The following is a 25438-nucleotide window of genomic DNA, read 5'->3' on the forward strand; positions in this document are numbered from 1 at the left end:
CGGAAGCTGAGCCAGCCAATAAAAGTGATGTGGAAGAGGGAAAGAGAGGAATGTTACAAACAATCCCTGTTTTGGCTGATAAAGGCATCCTCAGGAAGCTTGCAAGTTGTAGGAGTCTGTCATTTTACTGGGCTGGGGAGAGGAATGGAAAAAAAATATGCACAAAAAAGGCATTTCCCCATTTGATGCAATTTCCATAATATTCTAGTACTCATTCTACTTTTGCACAATGTGAGGCAGGGTTCCAGCTCTCCTCACCCAGGTCTGCTGTTGCTTTGAGAGGGATGCAGGACTTGCAGTCTCCTCTTACTGTGGTCTCCAGCTGTGGGAAGCTGACCTGGAGTGAAGTGGGGGAAGAGGAAGCTGCTGCAACTGGTGTAACCTTATTTTCCACATGGTTCTATTTGCCCAAAACAGGTGCCACACTACCAGAAGGATGTCCTTTCTGAACTTCTGACATTATTTAACAGGCATAGACCGGTGCGGTCAGTGAAGTCACATCCTGGAGTGTCACGTTGTGCACCACAACCACGTGCTGCCATGACAAGAAGCCACCAGTGGGGCTCTCCATCCAGCCCCCCTGGTGCCAGGCAGGTGCCTTGCTGAGTGCCAGCCCCTCAGAGGGCAGGGCAGTGTCAGGGTGGGTGCTTTTCACCTTGCCCACCATGCTAGAAAGGTCTCTTGCTGGGTGCCAGCCCCTCAGAGGGCAGGGCAGTGTCAAGGTGAGTGGGTTTTACACATCCCACTGGACCAGGCAGGTCCCTCGCTGAGTGCCAGCCTCTCAGAGGGCAGGGCAGTGTCAGGGTGGGTGCTTTTCACTCACCTCAGATGCTGATGCCACGTGCAGCCGCGCCGTCGGAAATCCCCGCGGCGCGCACAGGTCAGGGCGCAGCCGGAGCAGAGAATGAAACATTAAATGCTCCATTTGTACACACCAGTGGCACTGTGCCAGGATGAATCCAAAATGACTCCATCTCCAGCTGGGTCGGTTCCTTTCACAGCAGCAGAAAACACTTCCCTGTGCCCGTCAGCGCAGTGATGCTGTGCTGAGGACAGCGGGCGCGGGCTCTGAGCTGTGCTGGTGTCACATCTGTCACTGCAGTGCCTCTCTGGCTGAGACATCCCCGGGGTCCCCGAGCTCCCACTGCCACTTGGGGAAGATGCACAGCAGTCTCCAGTGGCCACATGGCTCACCTCAGCCTCCCCTGTCACCCGAGCGAGACAAAGGCGATTGGGAGGCAGAGGAGAAAATAACAAACTGTTGACCACATCGTAAATCCAAAGACGTGGCAGCTACAGGGCTATGCTCATTCATGCAGGAAATATTGTAAATGAAACCACAGTGTTCGGATACAGCATCTGCTGAGAAGGAAATCTCTTTTGGTAGCTTGCACCTGCTAGATACAAAGAAAAGAAAGGGACTGGATTTCTTAATTTTGCAGGAATCTATTTTTTTCTTCAAAAGACAGCATATTTATAACTCTAGTAAAACTGCAAAACTAGTGTATAAAAAAAATCCTACAACAAGAAGAAATTGATTTCTGGAACGGATCAGAGCAAAGCTCTTAATCTTTGCTCCTCTTTTACAGAATTGCTGCCTGGACACCTTCTCTATGGACCCAGGACCTAATGCTTTTTCAGTCCATACTGAATGGAAAACTGTCAGGAAAGGTTCTTAATTTATTCTCTTTCCTTGATTAAAAAAGAAAAAGACAAAGACATTCAGATCCATTGTTCTCCTCTTTTCAGTGCTTCTCAGGTGACAGGAGAAGGTGAAGACTGTCATGATCCCTTAACCAGGCATTTCACAATTGCAGTCTTCAGACAGGACTCAGGTGAGTCCAGAGGTGCAGAGGTATGAGCTGCTGATCTTTTTACAAATCAGCCCCCTTGCTTTGTGATGTGAACTGGTAGCAGAGGGAACCTTACTTCACCTGTAGCTCACAGGCCTTGGGGCTTTAATTAGCAGCAGAAACAAGTTCCAATAAAGGCCCTGGAAGCACTTACAGAATCCCCTGAGATGTCACCCTCACTCAGACAAAGCTTTGGTCCCCAAAGAAGATTGAGAAGCTTTAAAGAAAAAACCCAAACAAGCAATTAAATCAGGTTTTATTATACCAAAACCAGAGATGTTAAACTTTGCAAGTGGAGCAAATGCAAAGCAGCTGTTTGCACCTTCCCTGCCCACAGAGGGGTCTTTGCTCGCAGACCTGGTTGGTCCTCTCTGACCATCTGAGCTGCAACAGAGAGCTCCTGGTGGGAAAGGGGCACCACGATGGCACACTTAGGAGTAGGGTGCCTGGAAACTTGGCAGGAAACCTCCTCTTCAGACTGGCATGTGATCGGGAGATAGGCAACAGCAAAAGAAGGGAAATGAGGATCCACGTTTGGCTGCTGTGGCTGCAGGTGAGACAGCCAGGTACAATGGTCATGTCTCTGCCTCAGCCCCTGTCCCCTTGCCTCTCTCCTGGCACCAAGGTCTCACAGATGCCTCCAGCAGTGCCTCTGTGTTTCAGATACCTATTTGTTAATAAGGCTAGAAGCTTTGAAAGCTTTGAAAGGTCCTGTCTGACTTAATCCCTATTGATCACAGAGCCTTGATGTGAAGGAATTTTAAATTTCCAGCTGCTGACTGTTTAACAACTTCTGACTTCAAAAGCTCTAGGAGCCTTCTCCTTTTAAATACACTTTCCACTTAAGGAAAATATAGTCAGGCCCTCATTAATGTGTACTTCTCCCATAATTATACAAGTGTTTGTAGTGCAAACGCTCTGCTCTGTGCCATGTGCACATTCCTCATCCAGGAAATCAATAGGCAATAAGCAACATCCATTTCTGATCTTTATAGAAGTCCTTTGCTACAAGGGCAACTTTTACTCAGTTGGACAATGTAGTTGCAAAATAGATGATCTTTAAAAACACCCAGGTCCCCTCAGCTGACAGTCCAGTGTCCCCCAGGCAAACTGAGAGCTGCCAGAGGGGCCTCTCCAGCACAGAGGGTGACAGTCTGAGTTACAGCTCTGAGTCAGGGAGCATGAAGGGACCTGGAAATGATTATGGAGCATACGGGGGAGCCTGAGCAGTGGAGAGACTGCAGAAACCATGCTGATCCCTGAGGAGCTCAAACCATATAATTTACACAGGTCTATGCCTGAACTTACCTTTACAGTCATGCTCTTGAAAAAGAGTTTACTTAAAAGAGAGGGGATACATAAATCTCTGGGGCTGAAAGAGCAGCTGAGCAGAGCCAGGTTTATAGGCAGAGATTTGCATGCCTTCAAATTCACACAGCCTTCTTGTGTGTTGCATGGCTGGGATGGAGGCAGTGAGGGGCTGGAAAATCTGTCAGCTCTGTCCTGAACTGGTGTGAGCTCTGTGTGACTGCAGGGACCACAGGGTGAGGTGATGCTCAATGGAAATTGATGTGAGCAGGTGTTGGTGCCTGCAGGAGACAGAGCTATTCTAGATGCAAATGCTTGGGGGATCTTTGTGAAGGTTCCTGCATAAAACCGAGACTTGATACTTCTGATGGTTTTGGGGTTTTTCTGGTTTTGTCAAAAAACAAAAAGGAAAAATTCTCCCTTCCTCATGGCTCCCCTTCCCAGACCACTAGGGCAGCTGAAGAAACTGAACTAAACATACATGCAAAGCGTAATGTGCACCTTCCAGCTTCTGAAACTGGTGGAGCAGGGTCCCAGACACAACAGCTTTCTTCACTGGCCGGTTCTGACTCACCCTCCTTCTGCAGAAGCCATGAGACATAGTGAAACCCCACGGTCTCAAACTGTTTACAAAATGTACAGGAAGGCACTAGTCCAACTAACCTGATGCTGGTTTTTGGTACTGAGACACACTCAGTTGTGCAGCCCGAGTCAGAAAACCAAACTCCGTGGGTGGAGTGAACTGGGAAGCTGCACCAAGCCACCCAGAGCTGCATGCAAGCCTGGGACCAGCCCTGGGCATGACAGGAATCTCAACAACCCCAATTGCACTGGTCTCTGAGGCTGGCAGAGAGGACTGACACTAAGCTGATACTCAGTATTTTTTCCCTCTGACTATGTTGTTTTCAGATCGATGTGACCAAAAGGCAGTGGCACACAATCCCAGGGGCCTTAGTCTCTGAAGCTGAATGCTGTGGTTCAGCATGGAATGATTGCTGCACTTGATTTCAGAGCTGCAGGAGAGGAGGATTCTCTGCAAGGTATTGGAGAGGGAGAAACCTTCTGGGGTGACACTCTGGATTGTGCCCTCAGTGTACACGGGACAGGGAGCTCTAACACTCCTGCCAGTGCTGGCAGCTCAGTGCCAGGCCCTGCAGGGACCAGGCTGTGTGTGTGTGCACCCCTGTGCAGCAGCCATGCACAGCTGCTGCACTGCTGCCCAGCAGCTCTGCCCTCAAGGCCAAGTGTTCTTCTGTCATGCAGCATTTTAATCTCCTTTGGATATCTTTCAAAACCTGAGCTTGTGTCTTGAGGAAACTTTTGACAGGTAGTGAATAACAGGAGCATTATTAATTTATGTCAGATGGGACTGAAGTGTTTCTTGTTTATCCTTCCAAAATGGTAAATGAAAAAATGGACTTTTTCTTTGACCTTTTGGGTTTTGGTTTGTGCTGTAGATCCCCAAAGAAGAAAACATCTCTGTAATAAGTGTCTTATTAACAGAAAGCATCTGCAGCAGGAAGAACAATGTGTTCTGGCCCAAAATTGCAGCTGTGGCCACCAGCTGTGACAGCCCTCTTGCTCCAGCCTTGTCTTTCCTGCTTTATTTCAGAGGTATTTAAAGAGCTCAGAGGAGAGCCCAGGAGAGGCTGGTTTAGAAACAACCTGCTGCAATCTACAGAAGAACTTCTGGGTCTGTGAAGGGCTCCAGCAGCCCCAGGGATAACCTAACACTTGGCTCCAGGGCCCTTGCAGGGAGCCAGGGAATGCAGGGAAAATCTGGGTATCTGGAGAGTGGAGATGTATTTAGTAGCAGGAATGAAGTGTGTGCCTTCCAATCACATAAATTTTATAAAGACTTTGGCCAGACTCTCGCCATCCCACTGGAGACCATTATTGCTCTCTCCCTGTAACTTTGGGTCTTTCATACTTCAGCTTGGTTTCAGACATTGGGAAGTGTTCAGAGATCTTTGGCATAGGTCTTGCATGGCCATTTCCCAAAGAGCTGTCTGCTCCTCAGGTTTTCTGTGGCTGCTGGGGGCTCGTGCCAGCACTTCCAATGCTGTCCTCTGGAGCAAGGGCTGCAAAGATCATTTGGCACAGACTGCAGATGGGAATACCTTACTGTCTGCTGATGATTTGTCTGACCTGCTCCTCTGCATTGTCCACATGCTGCTCACTCTCCCCTTGGGAGCTAATTCAGAGCAGGTATCAGGAAGTTCTGCTCTCCTGGCGTCTCTGTGCTGGTGGCCTGGCAGCTTGGGCTGAGAGGAAACTGCTGTCTGCACCCTTTGGACTGCAGCTGCTCTTTACAGAGTTTGGATGTTGTTTTGTTTGTGAGCTGGTCCTTGAATATTCTTAGACTAAAACATAATATAAATAAGTGAAAACACATTTGCCTCACCTCCACTCGTATAAAACCTGTTGTGTATAGTTTTTTCTTACATAACCCACCTGACTCCAAGAACAAATGTCCCTAATTTCTTCTGGATGATAGGCTTTGTAGAGATTTAAAGGGCAATTTCTCTCTCCTTCTCTTAGCTCTCACAAAGTATTACAATAAGGAACTGCAGTGACAGACAATACTTAAAGGCATGGTTTAGAAGTGATTCATCTGTGAAACACGGTGTAGCATATTTTATTGTATTTTAGCTAGTAAAAGCTGTGCCTTCTAGCTCAGCTCTGTCATGCTGCATGGTAAATTACACTGATAGGAATCCCAGCCACAGAGCTGAAAATAAGTACCCTCTATACAAGAGTTAATGTGGTAGATTTGTACTTAGACATGTATTTGTAAAATATTTAAGCCGCACGAGAAGGGTGTCTGTGGGAAGAGATGATTACAGGATCACAGAAGTGCAGCACGGGGCTGTCATATTTTAAGGTTAAAGAACAATCATTAGGCTTTGGTGGAGGAAGTGAGCCCTTTGAGTGGGGAACAGCCTGGGTCTTGCATCCGCTGCCCCTGCTGCAAGTCAGCCCCAGCTGGAAGGATGCTGTTTTTACTGGTTTTGGGACCCTCCTGTATCCCCGTGTTATGGCAGGAGAAGAGAGCTCCAGGAATTGCCTTCTTGTGGCAGCACATGCTTTATGCCTGCTAGCATCCAGGCAGAAAAGCACAGCTGATCCTCTCAACTTTACAGCAGTACCTCGTCACCCCAAGACTGTGAGTGCCTTAAACACACACAGCAGTTTTACAAGCTCTTCAGCATATCTGGGCAGAGCCTTGCAGCCTCTTGGCACAAAGCAGTTCAGTCCATAGTACAACAGCCTTTAGGAAAGCAGAAAACCAGCATAGGGGTCCTTATTGCACTGGGGTGATTCAGTCCTGCAGGGAGAAATATGCAGCTCTGTGCTGTGACTGCCAGCCTCGAATCCTCTGTACTCTTGGTTCTTGTCTATTCTCACAGTGCTAGCAGTTTTCCAGCCAAATGGAAAGGAGGATGTGTTCAGGTACTACAGTACAAGGTAAAGTATTGGAAATTTTTGATTGCTGATTCCTAAATCACAGCCATTCTAATCACACCCAGTCTAAATAAGCTCCAATTCACTGAAGTGTTTTAGCAGCCTTCCCTTGACTTCAGCGAGCTCTAAGCAGATGTTTAAACTTAAGTGCATGCTTGAGTTTTGCTGAATCATACAGCAATAAAATATGCAGAGCTGGTCTTTAATATAACCTCCTGATTCATGTGAAAACTACACATTTCCCGCAAAGCCTCCTTTGAGTTAATTAATGAGCATTAAGGACTCACATTTTTCTAGCGAAGAAGGGCCCCAAGGGATCACAGCAATTTGTGTTCATACCCTGAACGATACCAGCACAATCTTCCCATGGAGACAAAGCCTCCAGCACTCCCTCTGTGATAACCAAGCACTTCCATTTGATGGATGGCTTTTGGCTGCCTGTGACACCCCCTGGGTCAGGCGGGAGGACCTGGCCTCTGACCCGTCCCTTTCATCCCCTCTGGCTGGAAGTGTGCCCACTGCATGGCTGATCCTGGGGGGCACGAGGGCAGTCTGCACCCTGGGAAAGCAAGGAGGGGAGTGGAGGGGCTGCCTTCTTGAAAGTAAGCTCCCAACATTTCCTAAATCACACCAAGTCCCCTTGCTGTTGTTACAGCCTTCTCCACAAGCTTGACCAAAGGGGCCTGTGATCTGTGTCCACAGGACATGCCAGCCACAGGAAGCCCAGGCTGTAAATTCATTTTGGAGCAGAGCAAAAAGAATCAGAGCAGCTGGGTGTGACAGAGGGAGGCAGATTTAGTGCCACTGGAGTCAGGGACCACCAGCCCTATGCCAAAGCGTCCCAGGACCTCCTTAAGGTGTGACTTGAGCAGCCCCTGCCACAGGAGGGATGAGGGCACTCCTTCAAGACATAAACACACAGATTCCCAAAGTGCCAGGAACAGAGCTGAGTGCTGCAATGCAATTTTCTTGATGACTACTTTGTTTGTTTGGCAGCCAAGGTTTTACAGAAATGACCCTTGGTGGCTGTGAGCTGCACAGCTCAGTGTTTTCAAGGAAGTCACAGGTTGGGGAGACTTCCTCCATCAGCAGATCATCCTATAAGGCACATCCCCATAGACTGAACAAGCTCCATCTTAAAACTACATAGGTTGGCTGAGGGCCTTTTTTGTCCTTGATATTTACTCCCCACTACTCCTCTCCCAGGCCTGTTCCAGAAGCTTACTCTGCTGGTGAGAAACTGTTTAATTTCCACTCAGACTTATGTCAACATCGCCTGGTAGCTATTTCCCTTCTCTCTATTTATCCTTCTAGAAATCATTGCTCAGCCCCATTCCCAGCCCTGTGTGGTCCTCCTTCAGCTGGAAAAGCAGGGGAAAAGGAGGAGATTGTTACGGGAAGCACTGCAGCAATAAAATCGGTGGTTATGGGAAGATGTTTAGGAGGAATGAGCCTGGCAAGGACACACACTTGGAATGCTGCTGGCAGGTGAGGCTGGGGAGAGGGATGTCCCAGGGAAAGGAGCTGTCTGTCCTCGATGGGTGAGGACAGAGCCTCCAACCAGCTGTTCCAGCAAAGGAGTTAAGGATGTTCCAAATGTCTGCAGTTAGGAGGAGCAATAAGACAAGGTTGATCAGGAGAATACTATGATATTTCATGAAGCACTTGAGCTGGACTTGAAACAGAGAAGTATGTTCATCAGTTATCAGCTATCTGGCCTGAGGAATGACACATTTCACCCTCTTTGTTCCCATAGGTGAAAAAACAGGATAATAATAGCCAGTCACCTCTCCCCAGGGTATTGGGAGGGTCAACGACTGTAAAGGGTGTGGGCCATTTAAAGCAATAAAGAAATGTGAAGTATCATTATTATTAACCTTCCTGTGCCTCAGTTCCCCATTTGTAAACTCTCACCCAGCACATTTTGATTGCTGTTTCCTCAGGGAGCTCTGCCCAAGGAGATCTCAGTTGGAGCTGAGCTCTCCAGCTGCTGCCACTTGTAAACATGGCCCACTTGCCAAAGGTGCTGGGACATGCTGAGATGGACCAGATCAAAATGTGATGCTGATGATCAGAGTCTTAAGAGATTTTTTTTGTTGTTGTTCTGTTATTGCTGAAGTCTATTTACTTTTGCAGTGCCCTTCTATTACTTGTTTTCTCTTTATTTTCCAGTTGATTTCTTGTATGAGGTTCAAAATAAATTTCATGGAATGTTAAGGGAGTGCCTTGTAGAGGTGTAATTTTACCCATCTCTGCAGTGACATTTCCTGTCCTTCAGGACAGCAGAGGTGAACCTCCTCTTTCACCAGCACAATTTCATGTACGTAACCACCTCTGAGCCACTGAGCTGGAAGTAAAAAATGCAAGGCACAGGGAGAAGGCTTCAGGAGATACAGGCTTGGGGATAGAAAGCTGAGAAATGCTCCAGGCTTGTAGCTGCATGTTGATTTGCATGTCTTCATTGTGCTGCTGTGAGGAGGTGCAACTTTTCTTCTGCACATTTCCTAAAATATGGTGTTATTAATGTCTTCAGTTGGTTCAAAGTGTGGGGAAAGGTTTTGTGGGTGTCAGGTCTGTTTGTTTATCTGCCTTATCTGAAGCCTGACTGCTCTCTTGCAGTGAAATGAGCCTTGTATCTGGTGAGCCGTGTGTCACTTCAGTTCTTCCCAAAACCTCCTTGCTGTCTTAATCTAGCCAAGTTGTTTTTCTTGAGCTTGGTTTGTTTGTCAAGTGAAGCATCATACATTGCCTGGAGCCAGGATGCAACTCTTGAAACCCTATAGTTTACAAGCTGCTTCTTCAGAAAGCTCAATTTACTTGGGATGAGTTATTCTGAAGTAATATTTTCTTTCCTGTTTATTTTTTCTGACAGATCTTCTGCTTTCCCCATGCCCTGTCACATTAAACCATTTATGCACAAAGTAAGCAGTTTGGGTTCACCCTTGTGACTTTACTGGAACCAGTTGCTTATTCTTATCACAATTCTGCCAGCAAATGCTTCAGCAAATGAAATTGCAAACTACCCACTGCAGCCACTGCATTTCCGTACAGCTATGAGTGAAATCACATCCTAGTTTTAGGTTAATGGTTGGATATATGAATGCTGAAACCTCTCTGTTTCACCTTGTGAAATGCTGCAGTGTCCAGAGCAAGGTGCAAGCCTGAAGGAGAACACACAGTGTTCAGAGAGAGCCACCAGCTCTGCAGTGGTCTTTCCTCAGAGGCTGACAAGGGTGGTGTCACACTGACAAAAACACAAGATGCAATCAGCCGATGAAGAAAAACAAATCTTGAAATACAACCAATTCATGGCTGACTCTAACCCCTCTGTCTTGCTTCCATGAGCTCACAGAAACATTTATTTCTTCTTTTGCAAGGCTGTTTGAAGCATTCTCTGAACAATAGTTTCTGTTCACTTTCGCAACACTAGAAATCACTGGAACACAATGCTTGGTTTGTTTTTATTTCCTCTAGATTGCCATATCCAAATGTCTCTTCAATCTATTATATCTTAATACTTAAGCAAAGAATTACTCATGGGACTCGCTCTTTTTTTTTTTTTTTCTCTTGAAGGCAGTCCCTGTTACTTCACAGCATGGAAACCAAGTGGGAAAGTAATCTATGCAAATTACATGTGCTTTTCTGGTTGAATCACGTTCCCTTCACTCACGGTAATGAGTCACTTGGCATAAAGTGGACTGTTACTATGAATGGAGAAAGCATATCAGGGCTCTGCTTCTCAAGAATTATTTCCACTTGCTGCATCTCATTTTGGCCTGGAAACACAAGGGGTGAGACTCTGCTGTCAGCTCCTCTGTACTTGAGGAACTGTAGATTCTCAAGTACAGTGATCCTCAGATTTTCACTGGTCCTAGAGCTTGCTAACTGCTGGTGCTGAGGGTGCTGCCTCATGGGCAGTCATCAAATCTGTCTCATACAGTTCCTAAATACTGGCCACAGGGCCTTTTCCTGTAGTAACACTGAGACTAAGCCAACAACTGGCCTCAGTGAGGAGGAAGGCAGAAGTGAGTCCCATCCCATATGCGGTGTCTGAGAAGTGACTGCTCAAAATGCAGCCTGTCTGGCTGAGGGACTGACTCCTGCCAAGCCAGCTGCCATCTCAAAACTGGTCCTGTTTGTGTCAAGCAGGGCAACCTAAATCAAATTATCACTCTGGAAGATGTTTTTTTCTTGTAGTTTTTTGCTATATGGTAATTAACCCAATGACCAGATGGTGATGTCTGGTGCTTAGCCTGAAAACACGGGTGCCAGAGAGCTTGGATTTCTTGCTCTCGGCTTCATATAAGCACTACAGCAAAAGCAACTCCCATGGGCATGACATGTTACACCTCCCCTGACCTTACACAGGCTTACATTGCTTTTTCTTGACTAGAATACGTAATTCTTATTTATTTATTGTAATGGAAACAGACAACTGACACTGAAGTATTATGACACTGCTGATTGATAGTTGAATGACAAGCCACAATGTCACTTTCTTACGAGAATAACTATCCTGAATTACAAGGGTAGTGAATTGAAACACATCCTTTAGAAAGATGCCTAATCTCATTTTTAAAACTCTGAGTGATGGTGAGGCCGCTGTCTTGTCAAGTAAGGTCTTTAATTGCCCTCACTGCGAGGACAGTGCATCTTATATCAAGTTTGGTTTTAATCTAATGGCATTGACTTGCCTTGTGACCTTGGAAGAGAAGGGATGGAACAGTTGTTTAAGGCTAAATTGATCCTGGAATTTATGTATTAATACACCTGCTCTGCAGAGCCTCCAGAGTTGTTTTGAACAGGTGAACCCTGAGTGGAGTTTCAAGTTCAGGTCTTAATTTTTGTGTGTGCTTTGTGAGTATCACTTTCCATTATCATTAGCCTGGGGTTTAAATTTTGTTAAGCAGCTGGCCTGGGCTTGGTCTGTGCAGTGGCAGGTAAGACACTTGATCAAGCCTGTGTCTCCTTTGTGCTTCCTCAGCTTTAGGAGGAGCAGTGTGGATGAGCCTCTGTGTGCTTGTGAAGCTGTGAGGTCATGGTGAACACCTGTAAACCCCAAAGAGAAGAAATGCCACAGTTATGGTTTCACTGCAGCCACTACCCTGGCTGGAATACCCAGTGAGAAGAAACAAGTACAGTCTGAGTGACAGCCCAGGTGAACTGTCGCACATCTGTCATCAGAGTAGCATTTAATTAATTAGGAGATAAATGACGATGCCATTAGGAGTGTATTGAGACCAGTGAGAAATGTTCCAGTGTTGACAGAAATCACATAAAATAGCAGTCACTGAAATAGCTTCTCAGGTCTACACTGTTTTTGACGTGTTACTGAACATTGGGGAGCCCCTAAGCTTTAAAGTAGCATCTCTCTACCCTGATCTAGACAAATTACTTTTGTACCTTGATCTAAACAAACTCTGATCTCTTTGCTGCCGTTGAACTCACCTTGTCTGAAGCCTAATCTGAGTACTTTATTCTACCTCTGTGCTGGGAATTCACTCTATCATTAGCATTTCAATCTATTTAATTCACTGAGGGTCGCTGAGCAATGTAACCGAATCCATGCTAAGCTACCACTGGCAATTTGGCTGTCAGATAGTCTCACCTTCTATTTTTAGTTGCACTCAAATTCCTTGCTAAAGGGGGTGCACACTGGATTAGCTTCCCCCTGACCCCTCTATTGTCAGTCACGTTTAGGTTAGAGCCCTGTTTACCTTGTTCTGTTACAGTAATTGCAGCTTGTCCAAGGTATGGACAGTATTCTGGGAGACTCTGTTGACAAGCCAGTAACTCTGGGATTAAACCCTCACATTTAGAGCTGAGAGAAGTCTGTATTAGTGCAGTGGAGAAAGTCTTTGCTAGGGAGACTTGTTAAACTGCAAAGCCAAGACCTCCAGAATCTTATAACCTAATTCTTCAGGCTGGATGGACAGTCTCATCTTTGGCTCTCCATAAGGCATTCTGTAGTGCCAGATGCTTACACTTGAGTAGGGCAGGAAGAGCATTGCCAAGGTTCATACCTTCAGAGACAGGAGGTTAGGTTAAGGCATGCAGCTGCACCATTTCTTTTCTAAAGAATTATTTCAAGCAGCTGTGCTCCCTGGCCTTCTGTGTCTTTTCAGTTATTTTCTCTTGCACAGATTCCACTACATCTTATTTTTATATTTATTTTCTCCTGGCACAGCTGTCTCCCCAAGCTTTGTGTTCTAATGACCTTCTTAGCAAGTACATATGCTGTGGTGTATATTTAGTTTTGAACCAGCTTATGGCTCTTCTTAGGTGCAATTCAGGGCAGGAAGCAATTTGTTCCTGTTAACAGAGCTGTGTACACATGCATGCTCTGCCTGTGTTAGTTACATTTTGGCTGCCTGATGAACTCTGTATTCCAGTCACCTTGAAGTCTAATTTAAAAATTAAGCAATTAATGTGTATATTAAGCTTTCAAAAAGCATCTTTCTACCCTGATCTAGACAAATTACATTTAAACTTCAATCTAAACAAACTCTGATCCCTTTACTACCCCTCCAACATACAATAAATGTGTATATAGGCAGAAAGCAGGCTTTATGGGGAGGAAAACAGGCTGGTCATTTAGGGTGTAAAATTCTTGATCTGTCCTGTAACTTTGTGGTCACTTCACTTCTCTTCCTTTCTTCAGGCTTCAGCTGCCATGCAGCCTCCGAGTCCTGATGCTGTGATAGATGCCCAGTGCATGCACCAGTGAGTCCTGCTGTGAGCTGGGCTGCCCCTGTGAGGCTCCTCTGGGGCTGATGCTCAGAGGTGAGTGATGCCAGACTGCCTGCTTCCTCTGATTCCAGCTCCACCTGACACCAAATAAATATTTTCCTGTGCAAAGGCGAGTAAAGAGCTGTGGCTGCTCCCAGGGAGGGTCACGGCTGGGGATGAAACTGGAATGTTCATTGGGAGCCTCAGTAATATCCAATTCAGATTGCTGATGAATACATCCTGACTTTGGGCACATACCTCCTGTTAATACTAATGGGAATGTCACACATGAATGCTGGAGAATATTGCCCATTATTTTTGGTCTCAGAGCTCTGAGCTGAGAGATTCCCAGAGAAAAATGGCCATTTGCTGTATGTTCCAGGCTGCAATTCATTATATACAGTGCTGGGTGACTGTTATTTACCTTACAGAACTGTAATGTGATAAGAAGTCTATGTAAGCCACTTAATGGTCTGTCTACCTTAAAGAAAATGTGTACCTGATCAGCCTCTGATTTATGCCACTTCCACCCCAGTGCAACTCTATTGGCTCCACTGGTGTTACCCCTGATTTATGCCAGTTTTAGATGGACTTCATGAGTTTATGTACTTTATGTGACTCATGTATGCAAGGAGAAATGTAGTCTAATAAAATATCTGGCTGTGCATCGTAGCTGCAGGTTCTTTGCAGGACTGTTAACAGGAGTACAACAGAACCATGCTCTGCTCCTCTGCAGTGCATATATATTTCAAGGGGTTATGTCCCATATCTACAGAGATATAACTTAATGGTCTCATATTTGACTAATGTGCTGCCTCGCTGGCACAGTGTAGAGTTAGAGCAAGGCAGCAGGCAGGATAAACCTGTAGAATGAGAATAAGAACTTGAAACTTGACTGTGGGCATTTTTTTTCACTTGGTAGCTGAAGTTCTTTGCCTAGAAACAAAGAACTTCCCACAGATTTAATCCCTTCACTCTGAAAACAACTGTTCTTATCTCAATCATCTTGCTGTATCAGCACTTATCCTCTGGCTTTTGGGTAGGAAAACAGCCATTTTATGATGTTTATATTACAGTAACAGCCAGGACACGTAGTCTTACATGCAGGACTCCTTGTTCTAAAAAACGTGTAAACAGACCAGGAAACTGCTCTCTGGCTCAAAAATCCTGTGCTTCTGTTAATGAGGGCTTCTCTGATCACCATGGCAGCTTTTATCACCTGGCCTTATCTGCAAGGGAAGTAATCATTCCTCTAATCTCTGGAGCTGGAGCATCAGTCTGAGCTCTGGTGAAGTTGTTGGGGTGATATCCATTACCTCTGCTGCATTCCAGGTCAGCTCACCTTCTCTGGTACTCCTGGCTCCTGATGGCCAGAGCTGACACCTGAGCCTGCTCTGTAGTTGATCCTTGTTTCCTTCACCATCTTTCCTTTTAAAGTTTGCCCTCTTTCCTGTTAAGCTCTCAGACACATCTTCATCTAATGAATATGAGTGACAGGTACACTCAGGTGTCAGGTGTAAAATACAGAGGCTGGGTGAATTTCTCTCGGGGTGAATGTCAAAAACTCTGAAATTAATTCGGTACTGCAGGGATAGCATGACACGTACTTAAACCTCGGAAAGGTGCATTTTGGAGACACTAGTAATCTAAACTTGTTTCCTAGTCTGCACAGGATTGTGGACAGCCTTTGCCAAGTGATGTGATGGTAAACTGACAAACCTTCAGATTTTGCTGCAGTATTTCACCAATTCCATTGACCTGTTCCATAAAAAAAAAAAAAAAAAGCTGCTAAGTTCTTAAAATGGAAAGTGCATCTTTCTTGGCATTGTAAAACAGCAATTTGAAGGCTTGCTCTGCCTGTACATAGCTGTAATTTATGTTTATGCTCTCGTAAGGGAGCTTGCCCTTGATGCATGTGCCTAAGTCCCATTAACATTAATAGGAGCTGAATGCAAGCAGGGAGGTTTAGCTGGAATATTAGGAAAGATTTCTTCACTGAAAGGGTTGTCAAGAATTGGAGCAGGCTGCCCAGGGAGGTGGTGGAGTCACCATCCCTAGAGGGATTTAAAGGATGTGTAGATGTGGTGCTTAAGGACATGGCTTGGCAGTGGCCTTGGCAGTTGGTTGCACCTGATGATATTACAAGTCTTTTCTACCCTAAACAATTCCATGATTAGCTGATGCTGAATTCCCTAAATGCTGTCTTGAGTTCTAAAGCCCAGACTGGGTCGCTGCCTCTGCAGCTGATAGGTGCCTCACCACCCAGAGCTGCTCCCCTCCCCTCTGGCCTCACAACAGCCAAAGAAGGCTTTTTCCAGGGCTGGAACACTGCAGTCATCCTCCTGTTATGCAGGCTGGGGTTGTGCACAGGGGTGGCTGCTGGAAGGTGTCTGCCTGCCTTGGAAAAGCACCACAGGAAGGAGATTCATCAGCAAGGGATGTTTTCTGCTCAGCTCACACTGTAATGAGCCCAACTCCCTGGGTGGAGAAAAGAGAGGTGACAGGAGGAGATGGGGAGATGGGAGGGAACAATTTGTTTCAGGCAACAAATCAGTTACTAACTCTGATCCAAAGCCATTTGCATCGATGATGCTGGCCCACGGTGAGTTGGAAATATAAGGCACTCTGTAGACAGCTGCCCAAGGGAATGCTAATTAGCTGCCAGGCAATTAATAATTAATCAGACTTTTGTTCATTGTGAAGACCAGTGTTTTCTTTGGCAGCTTCATAGTGTTCTGAGTTTGCCTTGCCTTTCTTTCACAGGCTGATATCATCGTGCTGGAACCAGGCTTTGCGGCGACATGCTTCTCCCTCCCTCTGGCATCCAGCTCGCCCTGGCCACATGTGCAGCCCCGGCCACGACCTCGGCCTTGGCTGGGCTCTGATGGCCCATTTAACAGTCACAGGCTGGAGAGGGAGTTGCTGCTATTTTTAACCAGCTGGACAGTTAAATAATTCAGAGGCAGACACACACAGAGTGGTCTGGGCTGTGCCTGGGATCTGGGAGGGGAGAGGAGCATTGTATCGACCCTGCTGGGCTTGCTTGACCTTATCAAGCATGGGTTCTCAGGCTCTTTAACACAAACACAAAACAAAAACTAAACTTTCAAAAGTGAAATCCCTGCCTCACTGACGTCAATGGGACTCCTGGCTCTGACTGCAGTGGAGCCTGGATCACACTTAGCTGCAAGGCAAGAACTGTTCAGTATTTCCTTGCTTTCTAATGCTGCAGAACTCTTTTTCCATGACAAACTTATGGTGAGTAGAGTCCAGAATGGGAAGTGTCAAAATTTCTGAGGGAAAAAAGGACTACTTTTAAGAAATCTCTTTCGAAACAGGATGTCCCATGTATGGCTACTCCCCCTATTTCAGACTAAGAAGAAATGTACAGAAAAGTATTTTCTCCCATCTCTCCAGCCCAATCCCCCCCCAGCTGTCCTGTGGAGTGGTCCACAGCTCAGTGGAAGGCTGACCCTCTCAGGGATGCCAGGGAGAGCACAAAACCTGCCAGCAAACCTGCTCCAGCACAGAATTCCCACGAGGTCATAGCCTCCTTTGGGCATCCCCCTGCTCCAGTGTTGGGTCTTCCCCAGGCTACAGGTGACTATCTGCTCCACCATGGACCTTTCCAGGCTGCATGTGAACAGCCTGCCTCACCATGGGCATCATTCATTATGGGATGCAGGGGAATTTCTACTCCAGTGCCTGGAGCGCCTCCTCCCCTTTCACTGACCTTGGTGCCTGCAGGGCTGTTTCTCTTGCTTCTTTCTCCAGCTGCAGTTGCACAGGCACTCCCACCCCCATCCCCTCCCCACCACCCCTTTTTAAATCCCCAGTCTCAGAGGCTTTACACTGGTGCTGATGGGCTGGGCCTTGGCCATTGGTGGGTCCGTCTTGGAGCCAGCTGGCTCTGACTCTGTGGGACATAGGCAGCTCCTCACAGAACCCACCTCTGTAGCCCCCCTGCCACCAAAACCTTGTCATGCAAACCCAGTACACTTGTCTTTCAAATAAAAGGTACAAACTCAGTCTTTAGGCACGATGGAATCCACAGAGGAGCTCAACTTTGAAAGACAAATGCTCAGCAAACCAGGCTTCACTGATCCTGCTGTTAATAGGGCTGCTTGTTTCCTTTGATTCCTGTGTGTTAGCTCAGCTGTGTTTTGGGACCGAACAAGATCTTTCCACTAGTTCAATTTCAAACACGTGGTAAATGACTCTGTGCCTGGAGCACCCAAGGTTCCCGGGTGGTCTCTGTGCAGACACCAGAGCTGTTCCTGCTGCCGAGATCAGGCAAAACACAGCTCCCTGTTCCAGCATAGCCAGCGCTCGCCAGAGCCCGGATGATGCCGAGAGGAGGAGGAGGAGGAGGAGGAGGAAGAGGAGGAGGAGGTTGCGAGTCCCTTGTGCCTTCCACACTTAAGGTTCTCGCCACGACCCAAATCATCACGACATTCACTAGCAGAGGCGTGTGAAGTCTTGTTAAAAGAATGTGGCTTGTGATGATGCTCGGTGGCTCGAATGAATAATTTGTGGCCAGGGTGACTCAGGCAGCACGGGCTGGCAGCCAGGAGCGGGCAGAGGAGCCAGGGGCTCGCTCAGCAGCACGTCTGGACAGCGTGTGCTGGGAGCACGGCGTGTCTGAAAGGCCAGCTGCGTAACCCGTGGGAGGCCCACATCTTCCTGAGAGCCCATCAGGAGAGTACCAGCAAGGAAAAGGAATTTGGCCTCAGAAGTGTGTTTTTCTAGCCAAAAAGTATAGGCAAGTGGGTGGGGAGACTGGGCATCAGAGTGACGTTTGCAAATGGAAGTGACAGTGCACTTGGAAAATGTGACTCTGGGTTTATCCTCACTTCTCTACAACTGAGTGATGCCTGTCTGTCCTTCCTTCTGAGCTTCACGAAGACATTCCCTTGGGAGGCAAAACCCTGCCTGTTTGACAATGCATGCAAAATAGGATGCCATGCCCTGTACCGTGCGGAAGTTCAATTTTCAGATAATACAGAATTGGGATGTCTTATCTAATACTGCTGGCAGGCTCTCCTGAGAGTCCGCACAGCAAATTTTACCTGCTTAGTATGGTGAATTTAAATCACCAGAGCCACACCGGCAAAACTCTCCTGTGCAGAACCTCATTCTGGTCTAAGGTCCTTGAGTAATTATTCTGTAATAAAGTCACTTAAATTTTAGAATAGAATGTCCATGTGGAGAAGTTATACAGGCACAGCTATAACAGGATAATTATTTTGTTATAGCTATGTCAGTCAATTTCTCAAGGCATCAGTCACATGGGAAAGTTGAAATTATGTATTTTTTACAGTCTACAGCAATTCTTTATTTTTTAATGTCCATTAGTGCTTGACTAATGCTGAATGATAGTGGAAATTCTCCAGAACAAAGACAGTGCTCAGAGTTTCCTCGTGGTTATCAAAGGAATTTGGATCTATTCTAGTAAAACTAATATGTAATGAATTGGCAGTGATTGGGGGTTTATAGCTGAATTGACGGGGAATTATGAAACCACAGTTTACTAAATTCAACTGAAACAGCTGAAACTCAGAAATTTGTGAAGTCCCTATTTATGTGTTAAGAGTTCTCAAGATTTTTTAAAAGTACACACAAAACCAGATTAAGACACAAAATTCTCTTATTCCCACACAGTGTTGGATGTTTCACATTTCAACACAGGACTTTATGACTAACCATACCAATTTTGGGGGTGTCTGAAACAGTTTAGTTCCTGAGTAAGTTGTTGCAAAGTCTATTCATTATGATTCATTATTAACTGTGGTGAAGACAGTCCTTTAGGATCAAACTGTACCTGTCAAGGACAATGGCATATATGAGCTTTCTATGGAGATATGCCAGAGCTGGCTTGAGTCTGGAGATTAAAGCACAGCAGGAATTAGGAGCCTGGCTCCCCTCAGAGCTGCGTGTTGAAATGCTGGATGGAGCAAACAGGTGCCAACTGAATTTGTCACAGTCACATCTGAATTTGAGCTGAAGAGTCACCAGAACAGGGAAGGCAAAAAATCTCAGTGCACATGAATGCACCGTGTAGCTCCTGCACGCCAGGCTGGGCACACAGCGAGCTGCCAGGGGAGCTGGGGCTTCTGCACAGGCAAGCAGACCTGGTACGGGCTTAATAGAAAGCATGACTCAAAATGAAACCTGCCCATGGCTGTCAGCTGTCTCGCAGCAAAACAGTACCTAATTACATGTATTACATCTCCCTTCCTGGAAAGGGGGTGGCTTTGAGGTGGAGGATGCCAACGTGCATATCCAAGTGGAGAAGCCAGCTGGGAGGAGCACAGGGGCAAGGACAGAGCGTGGTGTGTAAGGCCACAGCTGCAGGCACATTTGGGTGTGTGGATGGCTTCTTGGTCCTGTCGGTGTCTCCTTGGGCACAGCCCATCCGTGCCAAGGATGCTCCTCTGTCACTGTCTCCCAGTATCACCCCGCCAGAAGGAAAGGGCTCTCCTAACTCAGCACTTCTTGTTGTCACACCAGCCCTGCTAGATTTGGTAGGGTAGACCACCTCATTTTCATTTCAGTTGATCTCCATACATTCACCTCTTTGGTTCTTTATCTGAATTTGGGTTTTTTAGGGGAGGGGGCAAGGCCCATTTTGCACAGGACACAAGGATAAAAAAGGACATATCTTTCCAGGGCTGCAACACAAAGGTTTAATCATGTTTCAGAATAACTGGAGTTATAAACTGATGGGGCATTTAAAATGTTATCTATTTCCAAACATCAAATGTTCAAATTCTGCCTTAAGGGGACATTAGCTGATTATCAAATCACAATGAGATTCTTATAACTTTATTTTAATAAACAGTTTTCATAAATGTTAACATTTTAATGGATGATTACATTCATATTTAGCTAGCAGATGCATTCATGTTGATTGATGTTATTTCCGCGAATACCAAAGGAATTAAATAATGACTTGTCACTTATGGCAAAGAGCTGCTCTAGTATTCTTTAAATAAACAACATTATTTGCGGTGCTTGATCAGATGGCGATGCTGGGGTCAGCCGTAGGTTTGGGGGGGACCCCGAACTGCCGGGCAGCTCCCAATAGAGCGTGCAGACCCTACAGCAACACCCCAAACACGGGGGGACCGCGGGGAGCAGGGGAACCTCCTGCAGCCCTTCAGAGGCTGCCGTGTGCCCCCTGCCCGGCCCGGGCACGGCGGAGGGGTCAGCCCGGGTGGAGGGCGAGGGGCCGGGCCGGGAGCGGCCGCGCTGGGCCCGGGGAGCGCGGCCCGGCCCGGCCCGGCCCAGTGCGGTGCTCTGTCCCCCTCTGGTGGCCGCCCCGGGCCGGTGGCTGTGTGGGACCCGCTGCGGGCTGCCCCAGAGCCCCTGAGGGCCGCGGGGCTCCTGCCGCCCTCAGGGGCCGGTGCTGTGCGGAACCGCTGCGGGCTGCCCCAGAGCCCCGGGCCGGCTGCGGGCTCCTGCCGCCCTCAGGGGCCGCTCCGCACTCGGCTCCGCAGCCCGGGCGAGTGGCAAAGCCAAGGCACCTGTGGCCGCCCGGGGTCGGGCAGCTGGGTTGGAGGTCCCTGGCAGACATACGTGTTCCCAATAAAGAACAGATCTGGGGGTTTTACGTGGCTTTGCAGGGCAGCGGTGGCTGAAGCGCGGCAGCCCCAGAGCTCCCGCAGCCGGCGTGGGAAGAAGGGACACAGAGCCCTGCCGTGCGGGAGTGCCATGGTGGGAGGGTGTGTAGAGCCCTGGAGAGGGGCTCCCATTGTGGTGAAGGCGTGCAAAACCTGCCCCGTGTGGGTTCTGTTGTGATGAAGCCTGCAGAGCCCCACTGCGAGTTCTTTGGGACGCAGGTCTGCAGAGCCCATTGTGTGATCTCCATCGGGATGAAGGCTGCAGAGACTGCTGTGTGATCCCTGTTGGGATGAAGGTGTGGAGAGCCCACTGTGTGATCCCTGTTGGGATGAAGGTGTGGAGAGCCCACTGTGTGATCCCTGTTGGGATTCAGGTCTGCAGAGCCCACTGTGTGATCCCTGTTGGGATGAAGGTCTGCAGAGCTCGCTGTGTGATCCCTGTTGGGATGAAGGCTGTGGAGACTGCTGTGTGATCCCCATTGGGATGAAGGTCTACAGAGCCCATTGTGTGATCCCCGTTGGGGTGAATGTCTGCAGAGCCCCACCATGAGGTATGTGCGATCTGGGCTGTTCACTCCCAGTGCCGTAGGTTTTGTGGTGTGGTGTTGCATTAGCCAGGATGATGGTGGATGGAAAAGAACTGTACTGGAGATGACCTCTTTTTAGGGTCAGTTCTTGGTGGCTGACTTTTGGGCAGCTCGCCAGGAGAGCCTCTTGGTATTTTATCCTTGTATGTTTCCTTCTGTGATTTTTTTTTCAAGAGACCTGAAACAAACCTTTGATGCCCTGTGGTCCTTTTGGACCTTGGTGGCTCCTGTGTGCCCACAGTGAGACAAGTGGTTGAGTCTTTAAGAGGCAGAATTAAGCAAGTGTGTTTTTCGCCTGCTTTCCAGAAGTAGTTATTAGGTTTGAGGGATCGGTTATCTGATCCAGCATGACAGATGGATGCAATGTTTTTGTCTATGATGACTAAACCTATAGAGATTGCATAAATAACTTCAAGGTACATGTTCTGATTTCGTTATGAGCGTGTTTACATGTAGGTGTATGTATATACTTTAAAAAAACCCAACAACAAAACCAACACAGAAAATCTCAGTGGTGATCCTCTGCCATGAATGGCTTGAAAACTTTGCCCTTTTTGCATCTGTGCCGTGATTTCTCTGAGTGACTCTCCCTAACATAGCTATGAGTTAGTCTGTTGTCTGTGAACTGTTTGACACTTTCTGGAAGGCAGCTCCAAACTCATTCCAGCTTGTTGCTTGCAGAGATCCAGGAGAGCTCCAAGTGCCAGCAGTGATGTTTGCTGTCCCGGCCACACTGGCTCAGGGTGGGAGGCTCATTCACAGGGTGGCATGGTCCTGTCCCTGGCTGGCAGAGCCTGATATCTGGTACCCAGTTCTCTGCTGCAAATAGCTTGTGTTGCTTAAAGTATTCAAATCCCACTGAAATGTCTGAAGTAGAAGATACAGCTTTGCATTCACTGAAAGTACCCAGAGCTGTTTGCTAAGTCCTGGTTGCATCATCCTAGTTAGCAGCCTGGTTGTTTCCTGTGGGATTTTATTTTACCTCACTGTGGACCTGTGTATCTCGTGCTTTTAAGCATTTGACTCCTGTCATGTAACTCCTCTGCAAGTTATACTTGTGTTATGTCTTTTCCTGGTAATATACCGTGGTGTTTCTGCTACTCACTGAATTCGGGCACTATAGGTAGTGGCTGGACGTGAAGCTGTGTGCTTAGCAGGGAAATTTCCTTGATCAGCAGGAAATCTTGGGCTGGTGTTTTCTGCTTTAATGAGCAAAGGTACCTGCTGAGACGCCTGCTGAAAGCAGTGTGCCCTAAAGCGTGGTTCAACGGTGAAGTGCTCCTGGGTGTAACTGCAGATGTCCAGGATCACTGGAGCAGTTCTTAATCTACTGAAGATCCCATCTAATGCTGGCAGGCTGCAATTGCTGTGCTGCAGCTGCATTTCTGCAGTGGCAGGGGTGTCTTGGGGGACTGAAATGTCCTTATAAAGAGGTTTCCAGGCTGACTTCTGGGACCAGCTTCTGCCACTGCCTTTTTTTTTGTAATCAACTACCTAAGCTGCTTGGAGGTTGAGTTGCATTGCACTTTGAGCTAGTTCATAAAAAAATACCAGTTGAAATACAAAAAGGCATTTCTAAAACTGTTAATGAAATAGTTTGCCTGTGAGACCAGTTTCTATATAAACATTTTACACAGATTCTTGTGATGATGATGTCATAGGGCATCACTGAAGATCTTTACAAGAGTCATAAACAAGTCTTGACTGCTGATTTTAAATGGCTGCTTTTAGTCATAAGAAAAGTAGTATTTAACAGCTGATCAGTCTGTCAATATGGTGTTTGTATTATGGTTTGTATTTTGGGTTTTTGTTTTACCCCTGAATGACTATCCAAAAACAACCAGTGATACTGGATGGGAGAGAAAAACTGTTCAAGAGAAGCATGTTGGCCACCCATGACTTCCAGCAGACATGGATATGGGCTTGCTTAGTTGGTGGACAGAGCAAACTTTATACCCAAGTCAACCAAAATAAATTGCAAACTAAATTACAGCCTTTAAAAGGAAATCCAGCTCTGAAAAAGGAGACAAACAAAATCCCAACCAAAAGTCACAGGTCCTGTAGCTAGAAAGAGTTTGGTGAAGATAAAAACTTGGTGCTGCAATCTGCTGTGGACAAAAGCAGGGTGGACAATTTGGCTGTGCTCATTCTGGTGTACTTTTGAGGGTAGCAGGTGCCATTTTGATCTCAGCCTTTCTCTGTGAAAGCAAACATTATTAAACAAATGCTGGCCTGTATTTCTCCCATGCAAAAGTAGTCATGTTTTGGGCTCTCCAGAATGGCCACATGGCAGATCTGTCTGTGCCTTGGAGCCATTTCTGATGTACAGCTTTATAAAAGCCAACTGCAGAACTCCAAACTATTTCCCACACACTTGAGAGGGATTAGCTAATGCTCCAGTGCCGTGCTTCAGTGATGAAGAACAATGTTGTCATATTGCTGGCAGAGTTAACTTTGGACTGGAAAATCCATTGAGCAGGGAGTATTATTGGTTCCTGGCTCTGCTGTACCATTTCATGGGTGCTCTTAGGCAATGATTGGCCCTAAGAGGGGATCCCAAAAGGATTTGTACAGAATGGAGATACGGCTCCAGTCCTCAAGATCTCTTCTCAGCTTCTGGCTGATCCTTATGATTCTGACACAAAGTGGTCTGTGGCTGGAAATCTTCCTGAAAGTGTGTGTAGACTTCTTACTAAGAAACTGCTTTTACCACAGCGAGCTGCTTTGTGCTCAGCCCCAACCTATGGAAACTAAAAAAGTGAACCAGTTCCAGTCCTTGTACAAAGACCTACTACCCATGCTGAGCAGTCAGAGAAAGGAGGGTGGCATGAAAAGAGGGCGCTAAGCACCCAGTCTTCAGGGAAGTGAATTTTGCAGAGAGAGGAAACAGGAGAGGAAGTGCTGTCCTACACCTGTCAACCAGAGGAGGGGTACTCTCCCTCATCCAGAGGGGTCTGCTGGCTGTGAAGCAGAGTGGTCCAGCTGACTCGTGTCAGGACCCTTCCACTTCTTATCACCTGTGATTGCTTTAACTCACACTTTGTGTCGGCTGTTTTTGACATATTTCATGCTGGAACTCCTCAGCCCGTGGTGGCCAGAGGTTAACTCAGCTGAGAGCTGGCTTCCACTGAAATGTGCCTACTTTCTCAAGACTAGGTTTGTGCTTTTAACAGATGTCTAATTCTCTTTTCCCTCTAGGCCAGGGAGGTTAATTGGAGGAAAGTGACTGTACATCGGGCCCAAGAGCCTCCTACAGAGATACTTGGCACAAATAAATCAGCCTATTTTTGATGAATAACAAGGCCCCAAAGGCTCTAGTTCTTGCTGCCTGCACAAATTGCAGGTATAAATTTCACAGCTGATCACAGGGACTCCAGAATTCAATTAACTCTCAGCTCATTTAAAAAAAAATGCTGCCTGCCTATTTAATTATGAGTGTCACTGATACTACACATGCTGTTCAGGAAAACTCCAATTAATAAAGCATTGCATCATTAATATGAGTGACAGCATGAAGCCTGTGACTCTCTGAGGAGTCTGCCTTGACCCTCTGCAATGGCAAACTTGGGATTTAATGGAAAGGAGAATCCTTTTCTTCAGGTTTGGGTGATGCTGAGGGAGCTCCATGCTTTGCAGGCTGTTCTGGATGCCCTGTTTTGTGGTTAGGATGTAATGTAATGCTGGGAACTGATGATTTAGACCTTCTGGTACTTGGGTAAACTTCTAGGGTCTCTAATTGTGGGGATGGGGCTGCACAGAGACACATGGGGCAAAAATCTGCAAGGATTTTTGGAAGGAAAAGGAAAAGATTAACATGTAAGGCACGGTGAGAAGAAGACAGCAACATTCTTCTTGCACTGCCTTTGCCACATTA

At 46.9% G+C, this 25438-nt stretch overlaps 1 long non-coding RNA gene across 3 annotated transcripts; it reads left to right on the forward strand.

Moving 5' to 3' along the window:
* The first annotated feature begins 1600 nt into the window (after positions 1–1600).
* On the forward strand, positions 1601–20317 carry LOC135282765 (uncharacterized). Of its 3 annotated transcripts, none has more exons than XR_010348812.1 (5): positions 1601–1671; positions 1750–1835; positions 4071–4201; positions 13288–13409; positions 16119–20317. It is a non-coding gene; the product is annotated as an uncharacterized LOC135282765 (long non-coding RNA). The 3 variants fall into 3 exon arrangements; XR_010348813.1 differs by lacking the exons at positions 13288–13409; positions 16119–20317 and adding exons at positions 6572–6629; positions 7941–8089; XR_010348811.1 differs by lacking the exons at positions 13288–13409; positions 16119–20317 and adding an exon at positions 7941–8089.
* Positions 20318–25438: the final 5121 nt, after the last annotated feature.

Source organism: Passer domesticus, chromosome 17, assembly GCF_036417665.1.
Source record: "Passer domesticus isolate bPasDom1 chromosome 17, bPasDom1.hap1, whole genome shotgun sequence".
Classification (NCBI taxonomy): domain Eukaryota; kingdom Metazoa; phylum Chordata; class Aves; order Passeriformes; family Passeridae; genus Passer; species Passer domesticus.